This window comes from Lonchura striata, chromosome 5 (assembly GCF_050655825.1).
Source record: "Lonchura striata isolate lonStrDom1 chromosome 5, ASM5065582v1, whole genome shotgun sequence".
NCBI classification, from domain to species: domain Eukaryota; kingdom Metazoa; phylum Chordata; class Aves; order Passeriformes; family Estrildidae; genus Lonchura; species Lonchura striata.
The window spans coordinates 27,935,420-27,952,978 of record NC_140707.1 but is presented as its reverse complement, the minus strand read 5'-3'; the positions used below and the strand labels follow the sequence as shown (position 1 = coordinate 27,952,978).

Below are 17,559 nucleotides of genomic sequence, written 5' to 3'. Positions count from 1 at the left end.
AAGCCTTATTACTCTAATTTTCACCGAACTTTGATTTCAAAAGCCGGGGAGAATGTCTTAAGATTTTTAAGCAAGCCAAGTCTTTCTTTGTCCACTTTTCCTCTGTTCTTTTAGCCAACTTACTCTTTCTTTGTAGCTTGTGAGCATGGTCTTTCCCCAAGACCATTCAATGGTTACGTGACATTTGATTTAAATTATTTTTCTGACATCTACAGGATTTTGTCTGTAGATAAATCCTAAACATTCTACAGGCATTTAGTTAATTAATCCCCACAACATCTCATAGAAGTTAGGTAAGAACTAAAGACTTGTGTTTCCTTAATTTGTTTGTTTGTTTTCCCCCAGAGAATTTGAATACCTGTAGCACCTGTTGCCTGAATTTAGAGTTACAGTGCTAAGCACTTCTGAAATTCAGACTTTATATCCATTACTGGTGAGTATGGTGCAACACACGGCAGTGGGAGCAAAACTGGAGAGAAAAGTCTATCAGTGACAAAGATGGGAATAAATGTACGAATCCAGCCTTTTCCCCTTCAATCTCTTTTTGTGACTACAAAACACAGTGCTTTTCTGATGCAGGACATTGATTGGTAGTCTCTGGCATCTCTCTGACTACAGCTGTTTCTTTTTTTTCCCTCACAGTTGTAGTTCACGTGGCCCCTTTTTCTTTACTTTGTGTCTCCTAATTCACTTTTCAGTGTAGAAGAATAAGCAGTGATGCCAGTGTCCTCTCACAGCTATCTTCTGACGTGCCTGTTCTTTTCATTTGCTTTGTTACCAGCATCTATGAAAGATCTGGCAGTCTTGTATAAAGCTGTAAGGTTATAAAACTACCAGGGTTATGTGGAGTGCAGAAGGGCAAATTCTATCCTGCTCTTCTGCCCTAGGGTTAGCTCTTAGTGTCTACGCTTACTTTACCAGTGAGTGATTGTACAATTACACAGGTTATGTGTGAGAGGCATAATTACCTGCCATAGGCAGATTTTCTGAGGGGCCCTAGCTCAGTGTCTTATTTTTATGTGCTCAGAACACTTATTTCCATGTCTAAATAAACTTGATCAGAAAGGCATATAGAAAGAGCAGATTTAAAACTCAACCAATCTGCCTGTTTCTATAGGAGTAATATGGCAAATGAGCTTCGGTAAACTGGGTGGGTAATGAGGGGCTTAATCCATCTGTCACACCTGCACAGTGAAGATTCCTGCTGGAACTGGGGATCTCTATAAACAGTGAGACTGGAACAGACCAAAGAGTGGGCAGTGTCTTCAACACCTGGATTTGGTCTTGGGTTTCCTTCCTTCCTCCCTTGAAGTTGAATCTTCAAAGCAGCTTTTTCAAAGCACAGTACAGAGATTTTACTGTCACAAGCTTGGGAAGAACAGCCATTGTTTCTGTCTCTGGGGCTAGGTGACTGCTGAGGTCTCATTTCATATTAATCACCTATATTTAGAGGCATTTGTGTGCAATATTACATTTTGCCACGTTTTTATAATAAACCTTGTTGCTGTGGCTAGGACAGGCATGTTTGTTATTTTTGCTCCATCTTGCTGGGGAAATTGCCAAAGAAATGAGAACAGAGTCAGTCAGACAATAATGAACTAGGAATAACACACAGTTTTTTATTTCTTTTTACAGTTGTATTATCAGTGGTTCAAATTTATGGGAGTTTCCTTCTTGTAAATGGAAACTGGATTATCTTTTAAATTATGTAACCTGTAGTCTTGACAATAGTTTGCAGGCCTGTTTAGTGGAACAAGATAGTTAGAATGGTATCTTCTGGCCTCAAATCCCTTGCCTGAATAGCAGAAGATCAGGGGTCTACAGGAAATGCTGTTTTGAATCACCTGGTGGTCTTTTTTCTGTATGCTGGGGTGAGGAATGCATTCTTCTATCCTTATTCTTCCTGTAATTTGTAATCCTTGACTGAGTTTCTAAAAGGTGTTTTCTCCACCTTACACTGTGCTTTGAATGTCCTGATGTTGTTTTACAAGTTTCCTGTGGTCAAACTGTTTGACAGAGCTTGACACATGGGGTAGAGAGGGAAAACCTTTTCAGATATCAAGTTATTAAAGACAAGGGGACATACTGGGAAAATAAATTGCCACCATCATGAACTGAACTAGAAATATTTGTTAACTTGCTGTCAGACACATATTTTTTTCTATCCTGAGAAAAATTACACTCTTTAATTTTTCTTCCCATGCCTGTTTTTTCCTTTACTTCCCTTACTGTTTTGTTCTGCACCCTTTCAGACAACTTCAGAAAGAGCTTTCTCCATCTCTTTATTATAATTTCCTTGGTTTGGAGTGCTTAAATATTTGGGGGCTTTTTATTTGTAAAAGTCTATGTTTCTGATAGGTAAGCAGACAGAACAATATTGGATTTCTAGGAACAAATATTTAATATGTAATGTTCATCAAAGACACCTTATTAAGAGCTGGATCTATGAATGCACTGGTCAAAGAAGAATATTGTGTTAATTCCTGTGGTTTAGGATTGAATGTAAAATGGTGTTCTGCTAATATTCCTTTTAAATATTTCTCCACCTTTTTTTCAGGCCTAAAGTGAGGGCTCTCTTCTTTCATCAAGGCAAGACTTGGCACAGTCTGTTTCACATACCAGAGGAAAAAAATATCAAACTTCAGTGTACTTTTGTTTTGTAATTTGTTCAACGAGTTTGACAAACAGACAAAATTTTTGTTCTAGGTGCGAATGCAGGAGTATATTCAGTGGCCTCAAATCAAATTTAAAACTTCTTCAGATTGTTCTAATGACAATCACAACAGAGTCAAAGCAAAAGAAAAATAGAATCAAAATAGAAAATATGCATTTGCTTCCCCCTCACCCTTCCTTTTTTCTATCAAAATTCAACTGTGAATGCTTCAGTTCCACTGCAGTGCAGCTGACTGGTGGTAATACAGGTGTACCAGCCATATCACCTCTCATGATGTTTGCAATTCCCTTCCCACAATGGAATTTACTCTTAAATACCAGACAGGTAAAAATGAAATAGATGGAGGGAAGTGTTGTATATTATTGTGTAGATTAAATCGGAGCTCTTGGAGCTCTTGGATTTGATAATCTGCAGTGTACTAGACAAGAGGTAGAAGGCTTCTTACACAGATGTTTCTATGACTTTATAAAAACAAAGTTATGAAATAAGTTAGTTCTTTCCACTGTATTTTGAGAGGGTATCTGTATGTACACGAGGAGTTAGGCACCATGGGTATGGCATAAAAGCTTTCAGTGTACAAATAGATGTTCCAATTAATCTCATTTGAGAAAATTGCTGCCTTTTTGGCTGTGCTGGGATCAGTCAAGAAACTGAAATATAGATTCTATCCATACTTGCATGAAATGTTTAAATTACTTAACTTAGAGAGATGATCACACTGGTAAATACTTAATATGATGTGCCAAATCCTTAGCAAGTATAAATTGACATAGCTCCATTGAATTCTCCAGCCAAGAATTAGAGCTGATTGAAAAACAGGAAATGGCAATGAAAAAAATCAATCAGCTGAAAATACCTACTTTAGCTTAATTACATTCATTCCCAGAGTTTTTGTGTAATTTTTTTTGTTTTACTTTTGCTATTTTTTCTTATGCTCTGTGGCAGACCTGTCAGGTTTTATTTCCTTCTTCAGGTTTGAATTTATATTTTTGATGATATAAAAGAGAATATGAAGGAACAGAGAGTATCTGTGACCAAAAAGATGAGAAGAGCTCAACATTTTCTCTGAAAATGTCAGATTCTTTTTGTTCCAGTTTTTTGTGTTTTTTTTTTTTTCAGAATAAATTCATTTTTTCTTGAAAACTTGTAAGTAAATCTGTTGACTGAGAATGTTGCTGATGTATCTTAAACAAGAGCCTTTATCACTTTCACTGCTTTATGCTCGTTCTTCTGGCCCTTCAGGTGATGAGGCACTGGTTGGTTCACTCTTCTGTCCTGTTCTGGGGATGGTCTTATTATGAGAGCAGGTAGCTGGGTGTGCAGCTGCAGTGAGACCTGCAGGTTGTGCCCTGGCTGGGGGATATGGTGGGAGCCCCAGGAAAGGGATCATGACCTGGTGCTGCCCCTTTGCAGCACAAAGGGCACAGGGCCCTGTGGCACGGGCCAGGGCCTGGGCACTGGGACACAGCAGGAGCTGGTGAGTCCGCAGGAAGACCCCAGACTGGATGCACAGACTGTGAGGGTGTGAAACCCAGGGATTCCTTTGTTGGGGGTCCCTCCCTGGAGGCACCAGCTGGAGCTGTTTCTGTGTTACTGCACCATGATTAAATTATTGTAAGGATCCAGATGTCTGTGACATTGTGGTGGGAAACCCAGAGCTGAGCTGGGAAGGAAACCCTGACTGTGAGTGTGGGATGTGCAGGGAGCCAAGAGGGACACCCATGGGGTCCCTGGAGCCACCCACTGCAAAGGGGCCTTGGTCTCAGCAGTGAAAGTCTGGAGTGCTGGGAGTGTTGACTGCCAGAGTGGATGGACAGATAGGAAAGTTTCCATAACCCTTGAAACACAGCCACTCTTAGACCCAGGAGTCATCTTTTTCCCTGAGAAGGGTGTAAAACTCTAACTTAATGAGATTTTACTTACAACAAGATACTTCCAGCCTGCTTTTCTTCTTCCCCCTTAATTTCTTAATGTAATTGTTTCTGGTTTTCTGCCTTCTTGCTGTTAGAAATGTCATGTTGTTCAGTTATCAGTATGCTCATTTGGAGAAGTTTATTAAAGGTGACATAGACTTTCTGATATCCCAGTGGCAGAAAAGTAAAATGAATTTCATGGCTCGTTTGGTAAAACGGTCCTTTTTGAATTGCTAGATTTAATGTGACTATTATCTGTTTAAGAAATTTTTTGTCCAAGAAAATGTGTTTTCTGTGGAAGTAGTAATTAATGACAGAGTGGGAAAGATGATTCAACTGAATAATGTTGCATGAAGTGCTTTAAAGCAAATGAAAGGTTTAGTGTGTTACTGGAACCACATTGCACTTTGATTTGTATTTTACATAGTTGAAGAGCATTCAGGTATGTGGTACATCTTTAGTTTTAGTTTAGTCATACTTTAAACAGTTGGAAGTGACAAACCTTTCCTACATAAGCGACTTTGAAACAGCACTCATCTATGTCACAGTCATTTTGTATTATAGATGTAGAAATATCTGAATATCAAGGTTTATTGTGGGGTTCAAATAGTTGTGCTTTGTTTATTCCTGTCTGTGAGACAAGGTACTTCAAATAGTTTTTGATTTTGGGTAGTAAAAGTTGGAGATGATCTGAGGAAACTACTAGTGCAAAAGATTAGTGTCTTTCTGAAGTCACCTAGAAACATACCCAGTCTGTGGTTAATATAAATTATTTTTTTTGCTCAGAGCACACTCAAGAGTAACTAGAGGAGGAAATTCACTCTCTCATTTAATCTTAGTTTGTAGTCTGACACATAGCATGCCACATACAGCAGTGGCTGCCAGTATTTAATGTTTGATCTGTTTTTCATATATAAGTGACCTTTCAAATATTTCAGGATGGAAATAGATTTGGACTTGATCTGCATTTCATCTTCACCAAAACATGTCTGAAGAATTTCAGCCTGCATCTTGCCTTTCCCACAATATTCTTTTTGGGATTTGGAGAGAGGTTTGCAGAAGAAACTGTGAGAAATGCAAATATGTTGGTGGAAATTGTGACAGACATTGCATACCCAGGGCAGCATTTCTGGAAAAATCATTCAGCAATTTCTGTGCTCTTAAACATAACAAAAATGGCAATAGTTGGTGGTGTTGATGGCATCTGATTGAGTCTGAATCATTAGATCATACCCTGGCCACCATATGAGATGGGAAGCAGTTATCTGCATTACACAAAGAAGAAGCTCAAAGGTGTAATAAATTAAACAGGTTTTTCAAAGCCACGCAGTGAATTATTAACTGAAGAGGGCTTGAACTCAGGTGTTCTGAATCCTAAACCCCATGTCTCATTTACTAAGCCATCCTTTATAGCAGTTCATTGGCTCCTGTCATAGAGGGGTTTGCCTTGAGGGCTTATAAGCACCAGTCTTTTTGTAATAAAGCTATTCAAGTAAAATGATTTTTTTTTCCTTGGGTGAATCTGCTCTTTCTGTAATTAACTTCTCCTTTTGGACATATGAAGGATTTTTCACTTAGATTCATGTCTATATGTAGGAGGAGTATGAGAGGAATGCATGAACACACAGAAATATCAGCCCGTAGGAAATGCATAAGTGCTCTGTACCTTGCTGAGTGTAATTTAAAATACCATTGCCCTCACTATAATTCATCTCATTTTTCTAGTGAAGCAGACTAGCAAGGGGTCAGATTAATAATTTAGACAATCCTACCCCTCAGCTTTCTTCCTCTTCAACAGACGGTTTAGGATTTAGCAGAACACCATTGCTGTAGCTTCTGAAGACTTTAATTGGTGTTTCAAAGGGTGTAGGTTCACAGTTTGTGGTAATTGGAAGTGGGGTTGCAGCAGAACCTCATCCCCAGTGGGCACAGCTGTGAGCAGCACTGACAGCAATGAGCCATGGAGTGCCCAGGTGCACTGACCAACCACCAAAGGGAACAGAGGGCACACAGGTGCAATGCATGAACATGAGGGGTATAAAAGGTTGGGCTGAAGAACAAGAAGGGCAGATGCTTGCAGCCTTCTGAAGTACTGTGGTGTTGCTCTGTATGGGCAGGTGCCTGAAGCCTTCTGATGTGGTAAGGTGTTGCTCTGGGCAAATGCTTAAATTTTTCTGATATTGTATGGTGTACGCTCTGTGTATTGTGGCTGTCTTGACTGTGACATAGAACCTTGTTCACTCACAGAGCATTTTTCATTCTTTTTTTCATCAGTTAATGCAGTTCAGGTTTGCTTTTTTTTTGGGTATACCTCCCCGCCCTGAAAAACATTTGCAAGAAGTTTGGTGTACAAAGGAATAAGAAGAAATCTGTGCTGTTACTTCCTCTATTATTCGTTCAGGTCCAAAGCCAGTTGAAATAGTTTAGAGCACTCCTTTAGTTTTATGTAGAACTGAATTTCTCAACACTTAAGCAGTGGTTGAAGAGACATAACCTAGTCTTTGAATAGGTCTTTTCTGGCACCTGTTTCACTCTTGCTTGTCACTTTTCTATGGTTTTATTGCAATATCTGAATGGAAACTTTGCAATTTCCCCTATTCCAAGCATCTCTTGAGCAGAGAAAAAAAGTAAAGAATGCTTTGTACAATATTGTGATCAAAATATTTTGAAATCACTTCATGTAATGGACAAAATATAGATGAACAAAGATCCACTGACTTGCAAACAGCAAACGAAATTCAGTTATGTGAGCTAATATCTTTTCATTGATTTAAGATATATAATTAGTGGCCTTACACCATTAACAATCTTTCACTTTAACGTAAAATTAATTTTGTAAGGTAGACCATTCTTAGAGCAGCCAGGACTTTATCATCCTATTAAAAGTCAGTATGCTACTAGATGTCTGTTTTCTGATATTTGCAATGTAAAGCAAGTTTATATACTCTGACTACTGTAGTCCTGCTCCACAACTTCAACCCTAGTCTTGAGTTTATTGAAAAAAACTTTTGATGTCTAAAAACTTGGATTTAAAAGTGTGAATTAATTCACCCTAATCCTCACTTTATTGGGGAAGCTTAACAACAATATATCTGGGCTTTGGGGAAATTTTCATCCCTTTCCATCTTGGTATCATAACCTATTCCTAGTTTTAACAATCAGTATAATCTAGGTGCTCAGTAGTGCTCCAGTATTCAAAATGTGATGTGCCTTCCAAATTGAAAGAATAATTCCAGCTGCTGTACCCTGTTGTACTGAACCATAATAGCAGGTGTGAATATCAGCTAGATAACAGCTGATTATCCAAAATTAATGATCAAATGTAAAAAACATCTTTTGACATGTCTCTTCATCTTTTTTCTGAGAATCTGAGTTCAGTGACAATTTGCACTTTACAGTACTCAGTTTCAAACTGTAATTATAAATTTTTGAGCATAAATCCAAATTGCTATAGCTGACCTGAATTTGTTATTAAAATCTGCTGATATCAGCTCTCCATGTATGATTTTACATCATGTAAAGGGAAATGACCGTTATAGGGGTTTTTTTTTTGTGGTTCTTACTTTCCAAAATCCCAGTGCTAACCCTGGGATTTAGGATAACATCAGTAGTTGTTGCTACTTGAAAATCAGTAACAAAGCATTCAGAGTCAAAATATCCACTCTGTTTTCTCTCTGCTGTCTCTTGGGTGGTTGAGCAATAATGCCATGTGGGCATCCCCTGTGACCTGAAATCCCAGCCCAGAGCAGCTACTGCAATCTCCCTATTCTCTTATTTGGTTTCTGTCACAACCCTGGAACAATGTGTCATTTTTTTCTACCATCCTAAGCACTATGTGTTTGCAGTTCTGCCAGTTTTCAGCTGACAAAACTGATGGATTTGTACCATACCTTTCTGGATTAGGAAACAGCTGTGGTGTATGTGAAGCTGAATTTTTTTATATTCTTTTTATAGAATATTTATGCAGATTACTGGATCAGGAAGCAGTGGTCTGTATAACCCTATAAGTACTATTCTTGGGTTTGTTCTAAAAGAAATAATTTAAATTATAGAAATGTGATTAGTGCATGTAGATAGCTTACACAGGTAGGCCTAGTAATGAACCCCTGGGAAGCAGCCTTGGATTAATTTTCAGTAGTTGGATGTGAAAGGTGAGAAAATGTAGAATAGTAATGTTTGCTCTGTTTTGCCTTTGCTCACCAGCTCAGTTCTTGCTGTGCTCCTTCTGCCTTATTCACTGATGTCTCATTGTTTCACACTTTTTCTCCCCCACACCCCAATTTAGCATTTTTCTCCTTGGCTTTCACCAGATACCACTGTTGTCTCCATTTCATTTACTTCTTTCTGTTCTTACTTTTAACCTTTTCTCTGGTTAACCACCCCACCAACTCCATCCCTGTCTTTCCAAAGAGCTGTGCAGGAAGGCAGTGAATTCTTCAAATAGCTGCTGCCAGAAATTTGAACTTGTGAGGAAGTGAATGCCTTCTGATAGGGCTTAAGGAGTAAGGGTGTAAGGACAGGAATTCCACAGGAATGAGGGGAAGAGAACTCTGCCTAGTGTGGGAAGGCAGGAGAGGTCAAAGTTTATGATAAAGGTGAAACTAAGATTACAGTCTGTCCTGTGCACCATGAGAGTGTTGGTTATGGATAAGAAAAGGGACCCTGTTTTCACTATTAGCCATAGTTCACTTGTATGAAGCATTTTGAAAGTACAGGAGTCCTCCCTTTGCTGGCAGTGGTCCTTGAATGACATCTGTGGCAGGATGGCTTTGGATTCTGGTGATGTCATAATGTTTAAAATTTTGTGGTCATTTTTAAGAGAGCAGGCAGCCTCAGATTTTTCAATTTGTGTATTAAGTGAGGTTGGTTGAGGGCAGCCATGGCTTAGAATATCCATCATTGAAGAAAACTGCTTTGGGAGTGGGGCCACTGATTCAGAAGGCAGCGCTTCACACAGATTCAGTGTGACAATCCAATACAGGAGGCACAGAACTTCAAATGACAGGTTGAACTGAGGCTCTGTCTATCCATGGGTATCAAAAGGTAGTGTGACTTTACTGTTGAGTCACTAACTTCAGTGTCCAAATAGAGCCTGTTACGCCTTGTCAGACTCTCTCTCAAAGTGTCCTGCATGTAGGAGCCTTTGTAGCCAGTTTTTAAATGTCTGTGTTGTGTTGTGGGACAGTAAAAGAGCTGCCATGCTTCATCCCAGTGATGGGAATGTATTGTTGTCTGGGGAGTTGTATGTGCAGTGGTTGATAAACTAGTATGTTAATCCTATTAATGCTTGTGTGAATCCACTAATTCCGACAGAGTTGTGCTGTGACACAGGATTGTATGGGTGATGCAGGTCCATAGCTTGGAGTGAACTGTCATATCTTCAAAAGGTTGTTGCTGTGATTAACAGTTCCTTAACCATTTCCCTAGAAATTGTAGAATAATTGTGATTCTCCTTAGGTTGCAGATACTGTGTCACATGTTCTCTGCAAAAATAGCTAGAGTTGAAAGCCCAAGGAAAGAGTCTTAAATGGAGTCAAGAACAGGATCAGTTTTGGCAGCAGCTCAACAGAGGAGCTTAGAGCATCCTCAATAATAGCAACAATAATAATTCTTCACACTTACATTAACATTTTTATCTGTAGTTTTTGAAGAGTTGTATAAAGATAATAGATTCGCCATTTTACAAACGTAAGACTAGAAAGCTTAATTCCTGAAGTTAAGAGTGACTCGACTAGAGAGGTCTTGGTGGGAAAAGTATTATTCAAAAAATTGCCTTCTGTCACTTTGTGTTTTCCCTCACTCTATAAAATATGCTTTTAGTCTTCTCCTCTCTATTTATGTAGTCTCTCCACACCCAGGTGTGTGTCACAGGTGGTCTAAGCTGGTGTAATTTTTATGAAGTTGGTGGTTTTGCCTCTACTGTATTTATCTCTTGTCTGTGTTTTTCAGTAAACTTTCCTCAAGGTAATTTCCATTTCATTTTTGTGTTTATTTTGGCATCATTTTTGTGCTTCCTCTCTGCTTGTACTGTTTGAACAGCTTGGAAGGATGGATTTTGTTTAGGTTCAAGAATCCCCTCAATATCTGTTTTAGAGGGAGAGAACCTTTGGGCATGCTGCCTTTGGATTGGTCTTGCAACCATCTCACCAGGAACACGTGCCCTGTATTCCTTTTCTTCCCTCTGCAAGCTCCTACAGAAAGGATGCCATTTGTTTCCCCCTCTCATGTCAGTGTGCCATGTTCCTGGTGTAAATGCAGATGGCCGATTAGTTAGTACTGCCAGGGTTTGCAAAGACTTTTTGGGATTTCACATGGCTTTGAATGCTAATAAAAAGTTTGTTGTTTGTAAGTAAACATTTCCACTGTGGATGCACTCAGAGGAGGAAGCTGCTAATTATGTCTTGTGCCCTTCTCTCCCTGCTGGTACCTGTTTCTCCCTTGTGGTTAGAGGCTGTTGACACAGCACCAGTCATTTATCCTGCTTGGGAATGGATTCATACATCTCTGGTTAGATGGTAGAGAGAAGTACAGAAACAGGAAAGAGTGTTTTCTCTCAGTAATGGAAATAGAACATTGTCATAGAAGTGTTCTCTTTTTATACCAGGCCCTGCTAGTTATTCCCATTTTAAACAATTGCTTTAGCATAGTCCAAAATTCAGACTTATTATAGTAGCATTCTTCTATTCTTACTACTTAATCTTGTCATCAAGCTATGACAACCAGTACTGAAGAATGAAATGGGAACCTCTGTCTTCTGTGTCTCCCTGTAATCTTTGATCTGGAAAGAGGTTACACAACAAAACCTTAATTCTTTAATTTCTAGTTCTCAGATGGATGGAATTTAATTTGCCTCCTATTGTCTCTCTGCCACCTTATCTTCACATGTCTTATAGTAAGTTGTTAGGCTGGCCAGGTTTTCATGCTGGCATGTTGCCAATCACATGAATAGCCTTTGTATCTTTAAAACCAAGAGGATTCAGAGGAAAAAAGGTAAATATTCCAAGACTGTTTGATATATGGACAAGCTATGAAGCACTGTGGCAGCAGAAATATGTACTGAGCTCATTAAAACTGTTCCAGTGAGACAAGGGGTCTTCTAATATCCTGCTGACATTAGAAATGTGCTTCAGCACTTCACACAGAGTTCCTAAATATAGTCAGAACAATGACTTTAATAGTAGTGCTTTTATGTAGCAGCTATAAGAGGTAGATCTCAAAGCATTCATTATGTAAAGTAAATAGTGTTAATTCCATTCTGCAGACAGGAGAACTGATTTAGGCTGGGGTGGTGAAGTGGATTGCAAACATGATGCAGCAGGCCATGGACACAAGCATGGAAGAAGCTCAGATCTCAAGTCTAGTGTTCTGTGCCTAGTGACATTACCATAGTGATGTTTATATTGCTGTTATAAAGTACATTTTACTGTAGCTTGGATATTTATGTTCTTGACCCCTATCACAGCCAGCCAGGTTCAATTGTCCAGCTGCTTCTGCTACTTCCAGTCTAGACTTGGGCTGCATAAATATCTCTCAGTATTGCTCATGAAGCTGTTGTGTACCAAGACTCTGCCCCAGATTCCAGGATACAGGCACATGACTCCATGGAGATAACAGCCAGTGTACCTCAGCCTAAAAATTCTCTGCATTTGGCCCATCCTCTTTAGTAGCAGAGCAGTGCTGCTGCATGCTGTGTCAGCCAAAAGTATCTGTGCATCATGTGAGGAATGGCAGTCTTCCAGTGCTTCAGCAAGTTTGGACAATGTGCTGTTAAACTGAGTGTATAAAACAGTAGGAGGAACACAGTCCTTAAAGGGCGGAGTGCAGACACATTATAAAGTGATCTATTTATATCAGGGCTACACCTGGAGTAATACAGTGACTCTGCAGGCTACCAGTCATGGCTGCTCTGCTGTAATAATTTCCTCTAATCATTTAATAACAATTCTGTCCCGTACGTCTTTCTTTTGATATGTTTTATAGGACTGTGGTTGAATTTTGTTTGTCTGAGGGTTAATTCCAAGTGAAAAATATTTACTGTAGGTCCTTGCAAGATCAGGCGTACAGATCTACAGGTAAATACTGTACAAGTTCCTCAGTTTGCTTTTATTTCAAATGAGTACTGTCTCCTGGACCTGCATAATACCTCCTGGTGATCCCATTTGGTACAGTCTTTATGCTCTGTAGCAATAACGAGTACTCACACTGAGGTACAGAGTGCTTCTGTGGGAAAGAAATACCTATATTTCTATAATACCTATATCTATGTTTATATCTATATCCCCAAGGGGGAATTGGAGTAGATGACCTTTAAAAGTCTCTTCCAAGCTAAATTGTATATGATTTGACCACACTTTCCAGTCTGTAAGGCTAGATGAAACTGAACTGTTTTCCATGGCAAATTTGAAATCAAGGTTTTTCTTACAAGAGATGGAAAATATTTAGTTTTCAGATATTTCAGGGGTTCTGCTTTTGTTATCACCAAGTTGTATTGGTGTAGGCGATGTGTGGTGTCTTTGCAGTGCTGGTACACTCAGCACACCTGCTGGGGCATGTGGGATAACTTGGTGTGTGATGACCTGTTCTGTTTTCTCCTCTAAGCAGTTATAGCCTTATACAAATGTGCCCATGGTAGCCAAATAGATCTTGCTGCCCCTTACAGAAGAAACTCAGAGGTTGCTCATGACAAAGGAGTCCAGAAGGTTTCAATTCTTTCAGAAGATTATGTGAGACTGTCTAATCAAGGACAGCAGAGCAGTTAGCCTTACTGGGTCCTTTCATGCAGTAATATTTTTATAATGATGTTGTTTGCAATGAAAGAAGTCTGATAGTGTTGGAATAAATCTCTCTGCTTGACTAGTCCTCAAAGATTGCTTGTTTCTTATAATTAATAGGGTGGACTAAAGTAACAAATCATCAAACTCCAAGCTCAGTCTGATGCCAGTGCTTTCAATTAAATTACGTGCAGTTTTTGTGGCATCTTTGGACCTCTTTCCAACCTTTTGTGTGTAAAGTGCTGTCTGCTCAAAGTGGCAATTTCAGAAAAAGAAGCCAGTACTCGGATGCTTATCCAAGGAGAAATATGAAGCCCTGAAAGACCCAAAGCAAGAGGCTTCACTGTGGAAGAACATTTCAGACTCTGTTGCAATGTGTGTAGTGGCTGCAGAGGTACCTGGTGGGAGAATCTCGTCCAGTGAAAGGCAGGAGTGGCTGCAATGAAATGATCTTGGAGGTTCCTTCCAAACCAAACCATTCTATGAATCTATTCTGCGTTGTGTTATGTTATGGTAGGGTAGAAAGGAGTTTATACAATTCCCTTCAGGAAGGGGGAATAGGTCAGCACTAGAAAGCTCTTCTGGTGAATTAATGAGAGGATGGGGCAGGGTGGGAGAGAGGCAAATGGCTTGGAATGAGAAATGCAAATTAGATTTGAAAACAAAATTTAAAAAGAAGGAATAAAAACAAGGCAAAGGCCATTGGGGGATTGTGTGCTGCATTTTCTGTATGTGTTGGAGTATTAAACATCTTCAGACTGCACTAATGATGTTGATAACAAGCCCGATCTTTTGATGTTGCTGAAAACATCAAAGTGAAGGTCCTAGAAGGCTTCAGTTCATCAAAATCCCAGACAAAAAGAACTTTTTTCTTTCTTTGGTTTAATAGGTATTGATATTTTATTACTCTTAATTTTATGTTTCCAGGGGTTTTGGGAAAAGGAGGAAATAAAAGAAAAATAAGCAGGAATTTTTAAGTAGACATAAATGGAGCCGAAATGCAATTCAGAATAACACTTCAGAGAACAGTTAAAATCCTTCAAACTACTTTTTGTCTGTTCTGATTTGTGTAGAGAAGACAGAAACTATCTTCCATTGCTGTATGTTTTAGTGAGGAGACCTTTGTCAATTAGGAACATCAGTAGATCCCTGTGACTTCTAAAAGAGGAATTATTTTTGCAGTTACTTTTGTGGTATCTTCCACCCTTTTCCATTAATAAGAACAATGATGTCCCTCAAGCAGTTTTAAGCTCTGGCTCCTCTAGTCTTCCTGGAGGTTCAGTCTTCAGTTCCTGTCAGGTTCAGTCTTTTCATGATTGCCTACATTGCCATGAGAATCCACAGGTTCTGTTAAGGATAATATGGTTGAGGAAAAAAATTATAATCGCCGCTGGTACTACAAGGGGGACTGATAGTTCAGTAAAATGCTCATTTCCTTGTAATTGGAAGCTGAGGGGCATTTTTTACTTTTAGTGGTACAATAATGTATGGTATTTTCTTTCACTGTTTAATTTTACAGATTTAGATGGATGTGTGGACTGCCCTGCTCCAACAGCCCTTCCTGAAAAGGGATTTCTTCTGGTGCTTTTGAGTCCTTGCATTGTAGGCTGTAGACACAGGGTGCAAGTCACCAAAAGGAGATCAAGGACAATGTCTGTGGCACTTTCAAGAACCATGAGGACAGTGGTTTTAGGGCCACATTCTTGAACAGTGCAGTGTACATCTATATCACTCTGCGTGGAGAGGATGAGACCCAGCTTCATCTCACTCTTTGAGCAGAAGAGGAGGGAACTGTGGTTCTCATCCATATTCTGACAGTCTGTGTTTGTGAAGGGTACAGCAGTACAATGTTTAGCCAAGTTAACAGAATTTAGTTGTTAATCTTTAGGGTAGGAACTAGCACCACATGGAAGTCTAGGATTGCTGTACAGGATAGGAAGATACAAAGCAGACATTTTACCATTGACTCTCCTTTCTGCCCTTCTTATTGCAAATTTTCTACCCCTTTATATGTGTGGTTGGTGGCACTGTGCTCTCCTACGTGGAGATGTAAATAATCATATTGCAAAGTTCTGCTCTTATCTCTCTTTTTAAAGTATGAAAATCAAAGACTAGTCTCCTCTATCAAAATGAATAACTTTTTTTTTCTTCACATTAAGAGCTGGTGCATTTTTTCCAGGTTTATTGACTTTGCTGTGTTGCCACATCTATTCTGATGCTCTTAAACAGTAACGTGTATTACAATAAAATTTATTCAATCCTGTCCTCTAGCCTCTTTCCTTCTGCTGCTATCATATTTTCAAAATGCAGGCAGGGTTAACCAAGCTCACTTTAATCCATCTAGTTTGACTGTTGGAGCAGTGAAGTCACACTGACCACACTCCTGTGCTGTAGCTGTGTTCTCCTATCTGATAGCAGTGTGGGCTGGGCTTAGTCTGGTCATCATCCCCCAGTTGCTTTGAGCAGGCTGCAGCTTCCCACAGCATGAGGAACTAACTTCTCCATCAGATACTGCTTAAGACTCAGAACTGTGAAAAACCTCCTGTTGTGGCTCTGCAGCCTGATAATTTCATGCTGAGTCTCTAATTTTCTTTACTGTAAAAGAGGGTGTGGACCTTGTCTTCCTGTGAAAGGGTCTGTGCATAGCTAGGTGAGAACAGTGATAATGAAAAGTTCTCATGATGGGAATGGAAGCATTGTTGGCTGATCACTGTCCAGTAATTGGCATTTGCTTTACTTCTTGAGAAGTGCAAGAATATGTTCACAGGCTCTAAATCCCTGTGGTTGTACGGGTGAGCTGGCTGCTTGATTGCTGAAATCCCTCTCCATATGTGTTGATGGGGTTTTTTTTTGCTCTTTTGTTTAAATGCCATCCCATCAGCAGTGTTAAAGGAGACTGAACAAGCACTCGGTGCTGAAGATCCATGGTCATGGTTGGATACATAGGTGATTGTGAGCATGACATTCAGAGATGAGTTTCAGAAAGAAGAAAAAGAGGGTTTTAAAAACAAATAAGAGATGCTATCCAGCAGTTCCAGACATACCAGACAAGACACTTAAAATCACTGAGCTGTTAACAGCAGGTTTGCCCCACTTCATCAAATGCATCATGCACAGTGCTTCTGAGAGAGAAAATATCAAAATTCACACTGATCACCCTCTTGGAGTTTCTTTCTCTTTCTATGTGTTTTGCTGCTTTGCTTTCAGGGGTTGGAGGAGGAGAAGGAGGGGTATCTCTATTGAAGGAAGTTTTAAGATGGATAAACTCTCCCAAGTGAAAATCATTTAGCCAAGTTAACAGCTTAAGGAGTTACAAAGTCAGGAGGCAGTGGTTTGCATTCCAGAAATCTTAGCATAAGGGAAATTCTTCCAGTGGGTATAACCAAATGACTCAAAGCTGTTCCATGCCTTTAGAGATACTGTTGTTTTTGGTTTTTTTCCTGCAGAAATTTTACAACATCTGATAAGGTAGATGTAGTGTGCTTAAAAATAAAGAAGTGATAAAGGTGCCATCAGAACAGGAGAGGCAATCAGAAATAGACCACTCTGGATACCCTCTTGTAATAATCTCTCTTGAGATATTATCCCTCTTACGTCTGTCTGAGGAGTCTGTGGCACCTGGCTATTCTTGCAAAATTCAGCCTTACAGTTCTTGTGATTTTTGCACAGTTACTGGGTCAGGTACTAGTAGAACTGTTTTCTTGGCAAATTCATGTACCAGGAGAGAAACCAATGTTTATGTGCTGGTTCTAGCTGTTGTTCCATCACGTAAAAACAAGAAGGAATTTAATGTAGTTGAAAGATGACAGGCTTGAGTAAAAGGCATTTGGTTTCTCACATCACCTTTATGTATAACTATTTGAAACAATTTCTCACATGTAGGTTTGTTGATTGAATTTTGTAGATTTTTGTATGAAGAAAGTAGCCAAATACAATGTCCCTGAAGTAGATAACTCTCTTATAATCTGCCTACCAGCAATTTTAGCTTTAAAGTTTTGCCTTTTTTAAGGCTTTTTAAGATAGTGAGGAAATCATGACGTAAAGAACTTATTTAAAATACCCAGTGTTTGTCATTGAAGAACATAATTAGGCAAATCAAGATACTCTGACGAATAGCTTCTTTCAGCTCCAGACTTAACTCTGAATATCTGCCTGCACTTGCAAAATTATAGGTCTGTTTTCTTCCTCACCTCTTCATAAT

At 39.3% G+C, this 17,559-nt stretch overlaps 1 protein-coding gene and 1 long non-coding RNA gene across 17 annotated transcripts in view; both read left to right on the top strand.

Moving 5' to 3' along the window:
- BRSK2 (BR serine/threonine kinase 2) overlaps nt 1–17,559 on the top strand; it is a 301,198-nt gene that overhangs the window by 80,453 nt on the left and 203,186 nt on the right. The window lies entirely within an intron of this gene.
- Nucleotides 1–17,559, top strand: part of LOC146767313 (uncharacterized) — a 49,987-nt gene extending 32,428 nt beyond the window's left edge. Inside the window, exon 2 of the long non-coding RNA XR_014955564.1 lies at nt 1–17,559. This exon is cut by the window's left edge and continues 17,627 nt beyond it. This is a non-coding gene — a long non-coding RNA (uncharacterized LOC146767313).